Here is a 17727-nt window from a genome sequence, read left to right as displayed (position 1 = left end):
ATATCGGCACTAACGCCAGTAGATATTAATTGGACAAATCCTAAATGTCTAAAAAGTGAAGGTGAGAGAAGATAGAACTACCAAATAAATTCCTACATAAAAAATCATTCTGACCAGTCTTTTGTGAGTAACATCAACACGCTATGAAACACCGCCGGTCTTTGGCTCTGCCCACTGAGGTTTAACGTAATCAATGAGATTATTTCCGCCTCCAGAGCAGCTCCATCTCAGAAAAAATGTTTGTAGCAAAGAACTGAAATCTGCTCACAGGTTCAATTCCCTCTACAGCCAGCACACGTCCATCAGCAGCCATGTGCACTGTCAAAGTGTCCTTGAGCGAGACTTCAAATCCCAACCTGTTCAGTCATGCAATATGAATCACTACGCGCTTTGAGGGATTTCATTATCTCCATCGCTGATATCGTGAAGCCTGAAACAAAAGGACAACACCGAAGCCGTAGTGCTGTTTTCTCGCTCAAAGGGGCGACGGAGTTTTTTAGCCGAGTGAATGTGAGGACGGCCGAACCTGAGCTCGCAGCCTTGTGTACGGAGCACGCCAGACTAAGCTTTGTGCCGTAATGCAAGGCGACGTGCCGGCGGAGACAAGGAGAGGAACAATTGACAGAGCTTTTGTTACATCTTTAATTACCGACCTTGTGTTTGTCTTGTTCATATGAGGGGCCTTGGAGAGACGCAGCTCTCAGTCTGATCTGTTCTTGTTCTGTGAAATGAATGGCCTGACCTCCCCATCTTCCCAGGATTTATCCTCCTCTAACAAAATGCAAGGAAAGGAGAGGGAGGTGTTGAATATTAGAGTGAGTGTAGCCGACGATAAGAGTGTGTGCACGCCTGCTTCAGTGCATTTCTGCAAGAAACAAACCTGCCATCCTTCACATGCAGAGACTGAGGATGTCTTCGAAAGGGAAGCGCTGCGCGGAGAGTATGTGAGGCGTGAAGTGTACCTGGGAAGCGAGGAGGGAAAAGGCGCTCCACTCACTGCCCGCTGCTTTAACATACCGTCCTCCTCCCCCCCTCCACCTCCTCTCTCTGCAGTGTGCACAGATATGCCTGCAGGTACAGGTATGGGCTCTGTGCTGCTGCCGCCACTGAGATCAACGGTTGTGTCAAAGGAGATGATCCACGGCTAATATGCAGCTGTCTGACCCTATTACCTTTAGTGGCAGGGCCAGGCTGCTGCATCCCAGGAGAGCTCCTCCACTTCTTCAGAAGATATTTAGTCAGGCTTTAAAGCGCTCTGCAGATGCACGCCGCACTCTGCACTCTGCACGCGTGCGTACGTATATGTGGACTTGACAGCGAGAAATAGACGGTATGGATTTGATCTGTAACTTCGAGTTACATTAAGTTGATGTGTGAGTTGCACCTCGGGCCGTCAGCCTCCATGAGACGATTAGTTGTCAAAGGGGTCGATCGCTACGTTCGTTAGCCTCATTAACTTGCAACGAAACGTCCAGGAACAGAATGTTCAGCAGGAAGGGGTGAATGGTGGAGGAGGTGCAGATGGACTACATGTAGATGGAAGATCATTTCAAACACAACAGCTTACTTACCTCTAGTGGTACGTAGCCATGCAGGTAATTCCAGGCAGATTCTAAACAGACATTTCTGGTACCATCCCAATACAACGGGGTGGTTTGTTGTCTACACAGAATTTAAAAATGACATTTGAAAAAACTCAACCGTGTCATCTATTAGAGAGCAGAAGCTGTTCCTGGATTAACCTGTTAGGTGGCCCACGGGCAGTGTGTAGGCCTTTTCCATGCTGGAACAATACCCGATCCCAGGTTTACTGTGTGGTCATTTCACTAAAGGCGTTAATTTCGGAATATGGAACATAAAAAAATGTGTTTTAAACAAACATCTAGGATAGTGAGACATATTTGGACAAAACAAAGGAAAAAAATTACACCATTTACAGACAACTTCTTGGTTAAACTTTGATCTACCGTACGCAACAAACTGTTTTCCTGTGAAACAACGGACTATTAAAACATTTCGTGTGTCCTCACTTTCAGTTTTACCTCCAAACAAAGTGGTTTAGATAACCCGTCTGAACTGAGCTTGTGTTTCTTACTCCAACTGACTTTGTTAAGAGTTTGTTAGGACTTCATAGCGAGGTCACCTTGATGGGCACAACCTTTTCATAACCAAAGCTAGGAAAATCTAATACAAGTTTTGTTAAACTGGACTTGTCCTTTAACAGTGATGTCATAGTGTACTGACCACACCCTGCAGAAAGGTAAATTAAACCAACAGAAGAGAGCAAAAAACAAGATATTTTGCTACTGTTCAGTTGCTTTTTAAAGGAACAATGTGTAGCATTTCAAGCGATCCATCATCAGAAATAGAATATTATGGCTTCCTTCTTCTTCTTTCCTTTAAGCCATATTTCTATCACCAAGAAACGTGCAACAACAAGGCTTGTATTAAATGAAGTTCCGCTCATTCATCAGGTTACTCACGGTTAGATGTCCAGCCAGTAGTTCTGTCGATGGATGCATGGATGTCAACGTGCAACCTATGTGTGTGCGTGCGTGTGATAAACTACACACAACAACCAAAACAGGATATGCAGCGGCAACCCAAAGTAAAGAAAAAGATCAACTTAAACTTTGTCTTTGTGAAATGAACATGTAACTACATTAAAGCCTGTTGAAAAACTATTTTGGCTCTTGGCGTCCTGAGGCAGCCTGCGCCTCGCACAGCTGATAATAATCACAATGACGCCATCAACTGGTGCCAATTTATTAACAATTTAATGCCATGGTTGGCCACACGGGGGCACAAATACCAACCACTACTCTATCAACATACTCTACATCTTATAATAAGGAATTTAACTTATCCTTTTTTAATATGGCACCTATATAATATTAATAAGTATGTTTTCTTTAGTGTATAATCACTTGAATATAAGAATCATTGTGTTTTCGTTAGCTTAGAATGAGCTACAGGGAGCGGGTCCTCTTCACGCAGCCGGTCTCCATGTTTCTACAGTAGCCCAGAACGGACAAACCAAACACCGGCTCTAGATAGGGACATTCACGTAGTTCTCCTACGTGCTTGGCACACGGAAAAGTTTCAGTACGTTGCAATCTGCAACCTCACCGCTAGATGCCGCCAAATCCTACACACTGCACCTTTAATGAAAACAAGTATCGCTCCATTGCAGAATAAAAGCTTAATTTGTCTTCTGTAATGAAATGTACCCATACTGCGGTAGGAATAGGGGTTTGTTTGCAGCGTGCACTATAAGTTACACCGGGTCACTTCTTCCAGCCGTGAACTAAAATACTCTGACACAAACGGATATTCTGCTCCTAATATATCATGTCACTCTGGCTCCCTGGCTACAGCGTCTCCACTACGTTCGCAGATGTCGATTCGGTGAATGTGGAGGTGTCACATTATCCTATTTTGTGCATGGGGAATGAATTCTGATTTTATTTTCCTGCGGTTAATGCCCAGATCAGTCCCAGAAGTGTCACATCTTCAAAAGCTCATTCACAGCAGCAGCAGCGGCGGCGGTGATGGCAATTAATTCTGACTTTAGGAGCGCTGGCCTGCTTTCTTCTACTTTCGTCAATACTAAATGTTTCCACATTCTTGGGATAGTTTTTGTCAGCTCCGTAAATGAGGTATTAAAATCCTGCGTTGCTTTCCGTGGCTGTCTATCCGGCACACAAATGACTCTTTTAGGCATAAGTGATGGCGACGTTTCTCAGACGCCTCCGGATTCCAGCAACCCAGAACGCTGCTCCACCGTGGGGCTGAGCACAGCAGTGGCGTCGTTAGAGCAGTCAGAGAGAGATGATTTCAGATCAGTGTGTCACCAACCCCTGTGTTGCAACCCCAGCGTAGCGTTAATGGGATCATTATTAAATCAGCTAGAAAAACAGGTGCCAGATTTTACTCTGAATCAAGCACCCACTTAGAGCATCTTTTCATCCTGCTCTCCTCTCCGTCTCCTTTTCTCGAGATCGGTCTCTCCAGCAGCAGCGTAACAACACAATCAGCTCATGATGCGATAAGATACAACCTAAGGAGTTCATAGCTCCATACACTTGGGATAGTTTGATAAAGTAGGATTGAAAACAAGCTGTGGCTGTCTTACGTATAAGAAATCGGATTTAAAGTTTCACATTTTTAAAGGTTTGGTTTGAAAATGCAAATAATAGAATCTCTTAATTAAATAATAAGGGTGCTTTTGTACAAGCAGATTTATCTATTAAACTCTGTGAATAATGTGTATCAAAGAGTGTCCTTGTAAAACCCAAATTGAGTTCAGATTTCTGAGTAGGACAAGGACTTTTTTTTCTCGGAATAAGAATGGTCCGGACTGAAATATCTCAGCAACTATTGTACGGATTGCCTTCAGCTTTGGTATGTTGAAGGTCCCCAGAGGATGAGTCCTTATGACTTTGGTGATACCCTGATTTTTACTCTAGCGCCACCATGAGGTTGATATTTGTGGTTTGAAGTGAAATATGTAAAAAAAAAAAAAAAAAAATGTAAATGGGTTACCAAGAAATTAGTTTGAGACATCCATGGTCCCCTGATGATGAATTTTAAAGCTTGACCAAATACCTGCATGCTAATGTTAGCATTTAGCTCCAAGCATTGCTGTGACTCAGTACAGATCTTTATCTGCACTGAGCCAAACTGAAGTAAAGAAATGCCTGCAATGTAATTCAAAATGTCTTAAGACCAGAGAAACCCTCTGACATTTGATGATTGCAAACTGAAATTGGTGCCTTTTGGGAATCATAACCAGGCGGCTATCTCCAGTTCTGAAAAGTGAAGCCAATGCTGAAGTGCCTTAAACCTGCATTCTCTCTAACAGCCAGCAGGGGGCGACTCCTCTGGTTGCAAAAAGAAGTCTGATTGTATAGAAGTCTATGAGAAAATGAGCCTACTTCTCACTTGATTAATTACCTCAGTAAACATTGTAAACATGAGTTTATGGTCTCAATCACTAGTTTCAAGTCTTCTTCAATACAGCATGATGTTCATTTAGTAAATTATGGTTCCATTTAGAGTCAGATAGACCATAAAGCAGGGGATGCTTTAGGGCGTGGCTACCTTGTGATTGAAAGGTCGCTACCGAAGTTGTCCGGTTTTATCGCCTAAAAGTCTTATTCAGCGTTCGGTTGTACTTAGCTCCACCCTCTGGGGTCACTTCTGGTTGCAAAAAAACAATATAGTGCCAAACTCAAGGCTTCAAAACCGCAGTCCACAAACTAATGGGTGACGTCACAGTGACTACGCCCACTTCTTATATACAATCTATGGTCATAACTGATCAGTTGTGTTTCATTTAAGCGTTCAGCTTTTTTTTAAACCATGATATAATACACAGTTTATTGTAACCTCCCTCTGCCTCTGACTTGTCATCCCTCCTCCATCCTCTTATGTTCATACGGGAGTGTTAATGCTAATGCTGTCCTCTTTATCCAGGCGTACGCTCACATTGACTGACTACTGCTGCTTACAAAGCCACACATGAAACAAACACATGCACCTTTTATGCTTGCGGCACATTGTGAAGCCACCAACATGGGAGTCTTCAACATAATCACTGTAAGTGCACAGAGGAGGAAGTCATGCTCTTTGGTAAAAGGGTTCACGGTCTACAGTCCAAGATATTTCGACCCCCAGATGGTGGGTTTGTCTGAATGAAACCGGCAAAGCAAAGGTTTTGTGGATCTAAGACCTTCTGAGATGAACGGGTCCTTTGAAGCTTTTAGTTGCCAGGTGACAGAGAAAAAAAATGATTTTACCCCGCACAATTCAACCGAGCATGCTGCTGCAGACCTTGGGAGTAAGACTCCAGATGGAAGGAGGACTTCATAACTATCCTAATTGATTTTTTTCATGCACCAGCAGTTAACGAGTAATTGGCCAAGATTGGGCAACGGCTTCATCTACAGTGTAGCACGAGTTAGGAGATGACTTTAATGGAGTAAATACCGCGTCCTCTCCTCCTGCTGTAACTCCCGTTCCTTTCCTCTGTTTACGTTTATCGTGTTTGTGTAGTCGGAAAAAAGAAAACGGAAACTTTTTTGAAAGGAACCACTGGTTCTTCCACTGTGATAAGCCAGGTTTGTCTGGAGGTGGGAGGCGAGTGGCGGACGGTGTTGTTTAAACCCCCGCTGAACTATTTCTTCCTCTGATCACTGGATCAGTGTGGAACTATAAACACAAGGAAACCAACAAAGGAGACATTTATCCTGTGTGTGTTTGTTTCTGGTTAGACGTGGCTGCCTGTGCACACACACACACACACACCCCGCATACCAACCGTGCAATGGAGCGCGCACGTTCCCCCCTACTTGTTATTCTATTGACTCTGGGAAGCGGGGTTAGAGACCTAGACTGCAAACCTGCTGATACGAGACGCGTGCACTCACTACCGGGGCATTGGCCCTTTGAACCTCATATCTTGTTTGATTACGTTTAATGCTCAAGTTACAAAAAAACTTGCCGAGTTAAAATACTGTGGAATGTTATTTTTCATTTGTAGAAACATGTTTTCCTTTCTTTTTTCCACATTCATTTTTGTCGGCTACATGTAAATAATTAAGCAGGAATCACATCCCAGACAGAATACATTCATAATTCAGGCATTTCATGTTGTGTTTGTAGCTTGCACCAGTCACGACGTATGTGCCCCCCCCCTTTAATTGCTACTTCAAAAGTTACTTTAGTCTTTCATTTCACATTCAGCAGCACAGGCAGGGTCGCCGGGACAGAGCAGAGAGTATAGGGGGGTTATAGGGAGTGACAGAACAGGGAGGGGTAAATATCAGAGCAAGGCACACATGTGCCTGAGGTTTGTGGTCCTGCTGCTCCGAGGCCCCACGTCTCCTCAGCTCCTGTCAGCTCATCAAGGCTAAGTCCCTGCCTATCCCCGCTGGAATACCGCATCAAACAGCCCGGGGAGCCTTTTATCCCAAACAGAATGCCGCCTCTTGTCACAGCGGAGGCTCCGCAACGAGCCGCACGTGGATGGCAAAGTTTAACACGGCGGAGTGAAAGTCAATACCCTGCCGAGGTGCCGTAGCTCAGACACCAGAGGGTAGGAAGGGGGGGGGGACGGTGAAAAGGTCACCAGGAAAATGGGATCTTGAAAGACACAGCTTGTCTGAGACAACAGCACGCAGAAAGCAGGGATCCAGATGATGCCAGGCAGCCAGTTAATGTCACGGTTCACTCTTTCAACCCTGTGCCAATTCTTGCCGTCTCACAATTAAGGCCAAACATCTTATTTTTGTCTTTTCCACCAATTACTGTAAAGGTTACTGCTTCAGTTGTGAACTTGGCTTGTGTATACAAATACCTCCTTTTTCTCTCCCTCAGCAAAGAAACAATAACTTCCGCAGTCTAATTTCTCTTTGTTTCGAACCTGTAGCCAAAAATCAGACATGAAAAGGCTCGACTGCGCACCCCCAAAGACACAGAAGAAGCTCTTTGTACTCGGGCTTGTTCTGCTCCATGCCATTTTTAATCTCAGGCAGAAGGGAAGAGAGCTGCTTCTCTCATCTTAGATGACATGGAGGCTTTGCTCCCTCTCTCTGGCGCTCTCTCATCTTGATCTTCTGAAACCCAACCCTCTTTCATGCTTTCCCGGAGTGGTGGTCGGGGTGGCACAGCGGCACGCTCGATAAGACCGGCTGAATTTTGTTTAGGTTATTCCGTCTGAAGGCTGTGACGTGATAAAGTGAGGGTAAAGAATGGCACACGGCGAGTAGGGGGTGTTACCTTACTGGGCTGTGTTTTTCATCAAGTCCTCGCTGTTGTCATTATTTTTAATTGCCTATTGGAGGCACAGCACTTTTAAGAGCTTATTTAACTTTCAATCTTGGGAGAGAGGGTCAGAACTGTTTATTCTTTGGAGGATCCTCTGCTCTCACAGACCTTTGAAATGTCAGTGTTGAATGGCCATCTACACAGATGAACCAATGCAAGGCTTTTTTTGGTGGTTCTGAAGTTGGTGTTTTTATCAAGTTGTGCAGATTTTAGACTGATTGGACCATCTGAAACGTTAGTCATAGCTTAGAGCGTGTTTTCAGTGGAGGGTGCTTTTGAAGCCATCGGGAAAAGTTTGTGCTGCTCCTGATTATTAAATAAAAAGATGTTGTGGGTGAAAGGGACGAGGAGAGGAGGAAACTCCATCAGTCGCTGCAACTTGAGGCATGATCAACTTAATAACTGTTATAAAGACCTTTACACAACTTGCTTTTTTGCTGCGTAATATTTGTGTTCTGTGTGAAAGTATTCATGACTAAAACAACAGTTAGAAAAAATATATTGACGTGTGAATTAACTGCACGAAAAAAAAACGCTCCGGTGTGTAACGGCCGTCAGTCATGCCAATAAAATCGTCTTATAATATATAACATCTAGTTAAATGTGTCGTTTCTCTTAAGAAAATTGTAGAAACATAGAAATCACTGACTTTACGGTAACGTAGCTACAATAACACGTCAGCTTAACTTAAACTAGCTTGCAAATGCCAGCCTGCCAAACTCCTCGCCAAGCTCTACTCGCGTGAGTTTGACCATTTGAGATGCGCCGGAGAGGAACGTACATGTAGACACCAACAACGTGTCATCAACCGTGGCCAAAATAACCACTATTGCTGCTTTGTACATGCGTTGTTGAAGTCCCCGATACGTCGGAAAACCAACCGCCGTCGTGTCTGGGCTCATAACATAATCCAGAAGTAAAGCAGTCGTCGGCTGAATTAATAGTTTACTACAACAGTACGAACCCAAAATACAGAATTTCACTGTGATTTAACTGCAATAACCGGATCAAAATGATGCCGAAATAACTACATCCTGATGAAGATTTGTAAAAAAAGTCGTAATTCATGCTTTGTCGGGTCATACAGTCTTTGGTTTACGGGTAATCTATCTCTGGTTCCAGCTTCTCAGTTGTGAGGATTTGCTGCGTTTCTATGACAGTAATTTAAATATCTTTGGGTTTTGGATTGTTGGTTTGGAGACATTTGAAGACGTCGCCTTGGATGCTCTTGGGAAATTAAACTAAACTAAAATAAACTCAACAGTATAGGCTAATAATATAAATCCATAAAAAGATAATAAAAAGTCATTGTTAGTGCCACTACAGTGTGTGGGCTTATATTGACAACAGGGCGCTGCTGGTGTGTGTTGACCTTTAGCTCGCATTGTGGAAAATGTGACTCTACATTGCCTTTATCATATATAAGATCTATATTATATCTATATTATATCTTATCTATATTAAGATACCCACCTTATTGTCTTTATATAAAGTCAATTCTGTGTACTTGATAACTGTACCACTGCCTATGTGTCAGAGCAGGTGGATACTTCAGTCACAAATGACTGCTTAAGGGGGAAAAAGCAGCTAATATGTAAGACTAATGGAGTGGTACCAAAATGGTAATTGAGAGGATGCTCGTCCAGAGAGGAAATGTAACTCTAACAACCATGAAATCTGCTTTCCTAATGAAAGACCAGAACAGTCTGTTTGGTAAAAGGTACTCTGAGGTGACAGGAACAAGTCACGGCCTTTATAAACTCACAGCCCTCAACCTTAAGAGGAGGCGGACTCGATCCGATGCGTGAAAGCACCGTGTCCCTACGACGTCCTGCATATTATCCCAAAACCAAAGTCCGGCAACACGCAGAACATAACTGTATCCAATCTATTTCTACGGCGGATCTGAGCCTTTGTGAAGGGACCCGGAGGGACTTGTTTTCCAGACGTCTACCACCGTAACAGACTTTTAAAGACGGACAGAGGCCCTTCCATAAGCCCTATAGGTTCAATTTGTTCTGCCAATTATTATCCTCAGCTCTGCCACAAGTGATGGAAGGTGTTGTTCAATGGGCCTGAATGCCACCCTCGCTGCGGCCCGCCTCGACAAAGAGGGAGCCCCCTGCCCTTTTTTTTTTTTTTCTGGGGGTCCAGTCAAGCATTCGCTGACAGATTGGCTGGGGCGCTAACCAGTCAGGTCTTCAAAGAGACAAAGACGGTGAAGGGGAAGGGGAAGGGAGGAGAACAGGGGGGCAGTGGTGAAGAAGAATGACCTGCCAAATGTGAAAGAAGACATATTGAAAGGGACAGAGTGGGAGAAAGAAAAAACATATTGAACCGATGGAGAAGTACAACCTTTTGACCATCTGGCTCGCCGGGTGACAACAGCCTTCATCTGTATTTTTAGAGCTCGACAACAAACTAAATTACTCTGTCAGGAAGATTAAGGAGAGTCAAAGGGCTGTCGAGTGGAGGGAAATTAAAAAAAAGAGCATAGTCGTCCCAATTGGCTATGAATAGTGGGGAAACTCAAAAAGTTTGCGAGCTGATATCTGGAGCTCCATCACTTTATTTTGTCTATAAATATAATATGAAAACAGCTCAGACTATGTAATGAAAAAATACAAAATAAGAAGCCGAGCAGCCGCCTAGAACACTTCTTGTTTCTCTGTAATATATTCTCATTTCTGTTTAAACATGGTTGAGTACATCTCCAATATGATTTCACTTTCCCAGTCCTTCTCCCTCATGAGGAGAAATATGCAAGAGACTCGACTCTGAAAACCTCTTTTTGCTGTATTAATTCCGTGATTGCTTAAATGAAACACTGCTATTTCCTCGCTCAGTGCTAAACAGGAATCAGATCTCCGTGACCATGACTAATCTTCCGCCGCGCTCTTTGTGTGTATTGGCGTGCGCCTAATTTTTCAGGATCTTTTTGGCAATTTGGAAAACTAATTGCTTTGACTCTGACTGGGCGAGCAGCGGAATATAATGCACTTTAAAGCTTCATCTTTTATGCCCATAAATCCCTCTACATATCCAGCCGCGTACAACGCCGACTCATTAAAATGCATTAGGGCAGGTTGGCCGCCGTGAGAGTGAAGGTGATTTCCAAACCCCCCCGTCCTCCTTATCCTTTGCATTTTCTACTTCGCTGGTCAGTGATCCAAGGACCCTGAACTAGCAGCAATCTCCACACACTCCGAGCCGTCACACACTCCCGACCGCGCTGGTCACTTTTTTCACTTGCAAATACGCTGAGATGCTTTAGTGGGTGCGTGCAGGAAGCATTTCCCTCCACTGCTCTCTATCTTACCACCTCATGTCTCCCTCTCCTCATTCCTCCATCCTTTTGCTTTGCCTGATTTCACTCCACCTCTTTTGATTTCCAACCCCCCCGCCTCTCTCTCGCTGTAATTTCACCCCTATCCCGCTGTCAATCTACCCCCCTACGACTCCCTCCTCTTCTGCTTTCTCCACCTCTTTGCTCCTTCCCATGCTTGAGGTTGTAGATGGCCGGATTACACTGGAGCCGGGGGGAGGCCGTCCCACTGATTGTAAAGAGAGGGACAATTGGTCCTTTAGTCTGATTGGGTCCCCAGATAGGCAACACCGGGGATGAGAGTGTGCAGACACAGCTATGAGAGGCAGCGGTGAAGGCAGCAAGAGAAGATACAGCCTACTTATATATAGATGGAGAGAGGGGGGAAACTTTTACAAAGAGGACAGTTAGAGAGCGCACGGACTCAAGGTGACTTTAAGGAAACTGATGCACTGCAGGCTTTCACAACTTTTACAAGGGAAATTTAGGGAGCGTGCAGGGAGAAGAAGAACAAAGAGATAAGAGAAGAAGAGCATTTTCCACAGAAGGAGGACTGAGAAAGAGGAATAAAGTTGAAAAAGGTAAGGCGTGGAATTTTTTGCTAAAAAAAAAAAGAAGGAAATCCTTGACTTTCACCGGTCATGTTTTGAAACACAGTATAGTGCCAATGAGGAAACGGCAATAATACTTTCAAGCTGTAAACAGTGAATGGCGAGGATGATTTAAGGGTGACTGGGGATTTGTCAGCTGTAACTGAGCGTTGAAACTCTCCGGGTGCTGACATGAATAAGACACGAGTTGGGTTTAGGGTTTAGAAGTGTTTCATTACTGCGACTGAATCGATGGCTCGTTTTTCTGTGTGTTAATTGATACAGTGTTTAGAGGAACAAACATATCCGGCTGTCAAAAGTAGGTCACGGTGAATATTTTGGAGAGCCTCCGCCTCAGCCGGGAGGGGGGGGGGGGCACATTTAAAAAACTTTTGTGAACATGAGCTGCAAACTCAAAAGCGTGGCTCCAATTCTCAGCACGTCTGCACTGTCGCTACTTCAAACAAGTCATGCTGAAGGAGAGGAATGCCTATCTGCTTTTTATGGACCTCTGTTTGGCATTCAGACCTCATTCCTCAGCCAAGGTTCTAGTTTCTCAAGATGAGAACAGATTAATTTTTTTCCCCCTTATAAAACCCATTAAGCTATCGCCTGTCTTGTAAGCTCCAGTCGACAAATAAGACACTAGATTGGCGCGCTGTCGCTGGGGCAGCAAGACTTTTCTAACCATTATCGGTGTCAGCCGAGAGGCGGTGAAGAAGCCTCCGTATTAACAACACCTTTCAGGTTTCTGTGATGGGATGAGATATCACAAATTCCAACGCAGGAAAGAGTCTAATGGAGGAGCTGCAGCCACGTGGCGGATAAAAACTGAGCATCCAATTCTCCTTCTAGACAAAAAAAAAATTCAAAAGAGATTAGGATATTAATTTGAAAGGATCTGTCCCCAAGACACCGCTGTTTAATTGCGGCGGAGTGACACTGATTGCAAACTTTTCCAGATGACGCTTATGCATGGTGACATCATTTCCATGCACCAGTGGCTGGGATGAATGCCAGTTTGTGTGATTTGATTTCTCCATAAATGACAAGGCTCCTTTTACGGCCTGCACCGAGCGATGAATGAACTAAATGTGCATCGGGGAGGAGAAGGAGGTCCAGGACGAGAGGAAGGAGAACTAAAAATAAGTGTTTGAATGATACAATAACACAGAAAAGAAAATAAAGGAGGGGTGAGAATGTAGGGTGCAGAAACCCCTAAACTTCTGAAGCTCAACCCGGCACACAAAGGCAAAGATAGAGAGTGGAGGGAGGGACGAGTAATTAAAAACACCTTACAGTAAGCGAGCCGCAGGGAGGGAGGCGCTTGTCACGGCACAGCGGTGGCGGCGCACACAGCTGCACATGCCGAGGCCCGGGGAGCTCCCCACAATTAGAGAGCACGACAGAAGCAGGTTCAAAGCCTGCCCCATGCCAGCGTCTCTGTCCTGAGGGGGGGACGGGGTTGGAGGAATGAGGACGAATAGAGGGTAGCACTGACACACACACACACATACATAGGCATGCTGTGCATCCACAGAGAACTCGTATTCATACCCACACACAAACAACTGTGTGATCTTGAGAGAGTTTGGCCAGAATGCACACCTCCCTGATCCAGGCTCTGCCTTTGAAGGCTGCCATCTCTCCCCGGGAGGAGGCTAAGGATCTGGTCGCCGCTGCAGGCGCTGACGGTATAGAGACCCCTTTGCTTTAGAAGACCTGGTCACTTTATTCCGTCTTTATACACACACACACAAAACACCCAGAGGCCACACTGCGGGGAAGGCCTGCTTATTAAAAGTTGGTGCAGCAGCAGAGTTTAATTACGTGTAAATAAGTAAATAAACATTCAGAAATGTACCCTCGGTTGAGGAATGCGGCTCGTCACGCTCAGCACTCGGGCCCGGGAAGCGAAAATTAGATTCTTCTACATTTTTGCAACAGCACCCCGCTCGGCTTATTGTGCTCGGCTTATTGAAAGACACTTTCTCACGCCGCCGCTTCTGCATCTATAAGTCAAAGTGCGTCGATGTGCACCCTCTCTCTGCCTGCATCGGTCGGAGATACACGGAGCCTTCCTTCGCGGTGGCATCCGGCGTGCAGAATCAATTGTGGTTAACAAATTGGCCGTGACGTTTGGCCCTGCCAGGGTGGGTGGAACCCTTTTCATGGGTCCACCCAGTTTTTAAGGACCTTTTCCACAGTCTGGGAGGCCTCCTTTTTAGAGCCGAGGTGAGGGGAGCACAGACATGGCCACTGTGAAATTAACACTTAATAATGCTCCACATAGCACTTAAACAGGGCGAACCCACACTAATGCACCACACACTGAGTTGGCCCTTGGTAACCTCGCTCAGTGAATGGGACCAAAAGGTCTGGGGGAGGTTTTTGATAACATTAGGACTGGAACTAACGATTATTTTCCAGATTTTCCCTCATCAACTAACCATTTGGTCTATAAAATGCTATTTTTATACTTTCATACTGTCCAAAACCCAAATATATAAAGTTTACTTTTACATAAACCTAAGAAAAGCAGCACATCCTAACATGTGAGAAGATGAAACTAGGTCATTTGCGGCATTTTTGCTTGAAAAGATTATGAAAAAAAGTTGCATTTTTGATTAATTCACTGATTGTTCAGCTCCAGATACTGTAATAGTTATATTACATGTTTTGCAATATCTCATTTTGTATTATTATTATTTAAAGATTTTCTATACGATATCCAGAGCATGGCAAAGCTGCAGACACCTATTTGCTAAGTAAAAATATAGTGGAATAATGTCTACCTGAGCAGAGGATGAAGTCGCTCCTTTTAGTGCATGATCGTGCATGTGAGCGTGCCCCACTGGCGAGCTAATTGGCGCCGCTCTGCACTGCACTAATAAAGAGTCTACAGCTGATAACGCCGTCCCGACCGACGGTGTCATCGCGTATAAGCGGAGCACCAACCCTCCACTTACCCCTCAGGTTAAAACTGTTATCCCTGTCAGCACTTTTAGCGACGTTAGCACCGTTAGCTGAGGTCAGCCGTTGCCATGTTGAGAGCCGTGTGGAGGCAATAGAAATGCTCTAGATTCCGTATTGAGCACCTTTAAATATATGGTCCAGGTATGCCGGATGCCTTTTTTAGCTACGGGTACAAAACCAATAGTTTTTTAAATATTTACTTTGAGGAATGCGGTGTTTCCTACAAAACGCTTGTTTAAATTCCCAAAACTAGCCGAGCTTCTCAAATGCATCAGTTTTTAATTTGAATTGAACACAAGCAACCAAAATAAAAGTCTAAAATTAGAAAAATGATTGCACGATTTGAATCAGGAACTATCTGAAGAGTCTGATGAAGCATCCAATCCAAACTTTTAACACATTACAGTCTGTAGTCTACATCCAGGAGTGTTTCTTTAAGTTATTGCACAGGGATGGAATATGTTTACTGACTCATTAATCTGAGCAGGTGGAGTTTATAGTGGGATTATACTACATGCCGCTTCAGCTCAGTGGTGGTCAGTCAGTCGTACTGTAGCAGTTTGTCATATAGGAGCAGTTTGATGGAGTCTGTTGTTGCAGTTAATGGAGCAGCAGGTGGATTTGGAGTAAGATGATACAACAATATGGTCCGTCATTTTCATCCAGCTGCTCCCTCCTGACAATCACCATCGCTTCCTCCATCACTCAATCTCCTCCTCCTCCCTCTCAAACATCTTTCCTTTCAGGGGTTTTCAAAACAAACATAAAAATCATATGTTCCTCTTCGTTCTCAGTTTATTTCCTCTTTTACTGTCGCACACTAAAAGCTCTAAATTGTGTTATTTTCTTTTGAATCCAAAAACAGATTTTCCACTGGGCAGAATGTCTCAGCTCGGTGGGAAAATATACCTTAAGTCTTCGCCTTAGGCTTTGTCATATGATTGCTCCTCCACCCTCCGCCTCGCTCCTCATCCCCTCATCTCTCCCATTCACAGCTTGTGTGGCAAACGCCAGCTGCTTTCTCTTTAAACAAGTGAAATGCCATAAGAGAGAGATGTGTGAAATGTTTTGCCAGCACAATTACGTCGCATGTCACCTCATTAGGGACGACAAAATGGAGCAAAATGCTCGGGTGCAAGCCGTGACCTTTTGGGAGGTGGGAGGGGGGAGCTGAGAGGCGAGGCCGAGGGGTTTGTGAGCGAAGAACAGGGAGCTAATTTTACTTCATAATGGCAACCAGGCGGCTTGAATAGGCAGAAAAGAGGGGAGCAGCGAGGTCAAGTGTCACCCGTCCTGCCAAGCAGCAGCAGAGGAGGAGGCCCACAAACACACACACACATGCACATGCCTGCACTCACACACACTCGGCCCAGCCTCCCGCTGACAAAGCGGCCACGCCCCCCCACCCTTCCATGCCTTTTGTGCCTCTTCAACAATGATTAACTGAGTTTGGCGATTCAGAGAGAGTCTACAGCAGCACAATGCACTCTCTCTTACAAAACATAATGGAGTCAGCTCATGAGTCAAACAGTCTCTCTTTCTTCCGCTGCTTTTTATTTTCAGCCCCGAACTTTCCGCCTCCCCCCCGCTAACAGCCCCACAGCTTTTCTTTTCCTTTCTCTCTGCCTTTTCACCATAAATCTGCCTATTCCCCCCCCCCGCCCGAGCTCGTTAATGCAGGAAGAGCGGGCAGATGCGTCCGTCCTCCTAACACATAAAAAACGAGATGCAGATGGAAAGAGGAGGCCATGTGCTGCATGTGAAGAGGTATTGATTAGCTCCAAATCAATACCTTAAAAAAGCATCTCCTGCAAGAAATTCGTGGACTTGACCTCGCTGATCTTAAAGGTCCCTCTGACGTTCATATTAAAACGAGCGATGCAGCGGAGGTAGTATTTAGAGGCATGAAATCTAACCAGGCAATACCATAGAGGCCTTCCAAAAACCTGAGATATAGAAAGAAAGAAACACAGAACACTTGTAATGAGCGGTGTGCAGCGCTGAAGGGAACTTGTAGAACATGGTGTGAGTAAAGCTGAGCAGGGGTGTTAACAGAAACACTACAATCTGAGAACATCACACCCCCGGGCCTTTTACAGAAGGTGTGGAGGAGCTCGCCTCTCCTCATGACAGCAACAGGAAGGAGGAAGGGAAAGACTGTGGTGTCACTTCTCTTTTCTTTCTTTTTCTTTTTTGTGAAAAGCCTGATTGTCCCGAGCTGGAGGGAAAAAGAGGCAGAGGCTGGTGCTTTTAAAAAGCTCGCAATCATTTGTTTTCTCCTGCGGGCTCCGAGAAGTGACATAAGTTATGTTTCCATTACAAAGTTTTATGGACATTTTTCTGGAGATTCGGCAACGAGATGTTGTTGATGCAAGCTTTTTGTCAACAACTACCTCGGATATGAAAAAAAAAATTGGAAAATATACTTATTTGTTTTCTTGCAGAGAGTTCGATGAGAAGATTGATACGAATACTCTGTTACCTAGCTTAGCATACAGACTGAAAGCAGGGGGAAACGGCTACCTCAGCTGTCTCCACAGTTTATACCTATCAACCATGGACTGTAAGAAGTGAACGTAGTCACCATGACGTCACCCGTTGGTTAGTGGACTACGGTTTTGAAGCCTCGAGTCTTGTTTTTTTGCAACCAGAAGTGACACGAGAGGGTGGAGTCACGCCACGCCCTAAAGCATCCCCTGCTTTATGGTCTATCTGACTCTAAATGGGACCATCATTTACTAAATGAACATCATGCTGTATTGAAGAAGACTTGAAACTAGTGATTGAGACCATAAACTCATGTTTACAATGTTTACTGAGGTAATAAATCAAGTGAGATATTAGGCTCGTTTTCTCATAGACTTCTATACAATCAGACTTATTTTTGCAACCAGAGGAGTCGCCCCCTGCTGGCTGTTCGAGAGAATGCAAGTTTAAGGCACTTCAGCATTGGCTTCACTTTTCAGATATATAATAATATATATAATTTCTTTTATTTTTCAGTGT

At 44.5% G+C, this 17727-nt stretch overlaps 1 protein-coding gene across 2 annotated transcripts in view; it reads left to right on the top strand.

Annotated features, from left to right (window-relative positions):
• LOC141759662 (cadherin-20-like) overlaps nucleotides 1–17727 on the top strand; it is an 82370-nt gene that overhangs the window by 36279 nt on the left and 28364 nt on the right. Inside the window, exon 1 of one of the 2 annotated variants that reach the window (XM_074621917.1) lies at nucleotides 11373–11736. The exons of the other annotated variant lie outside the window; for it this stretch is intronic. The gene's annotated coding sequence lies outside the window, so the exon portion shown is untranslated. Of the gene's footprint in view, nucleotides 1–11372; nucleotides 11737–17727 lie in introns of those variants that run through there. 2 annotated transcript variants of the gene reach the window in all.

The sequence above is a fragment of the Sebastes fasciatus genome, chromosome 21, assembly GCF_043250625.1.
Source record: "Sebastes fasciatus isolate fSebFas1 chromosome 21, fSebFas1.pri, whole genome shotgun sequence".
Taxonomy (NCBI): Eukaryota; Metazoa; Chordata; class Actinopteri; order Perciformes; family Sebastidae; genus Sebastes; species Sebastes fasciatus.
Note: the sequence above shows the minus strand (reverse complement) of the source record. Positions and strands in the feature narration are given on the sequence as shown.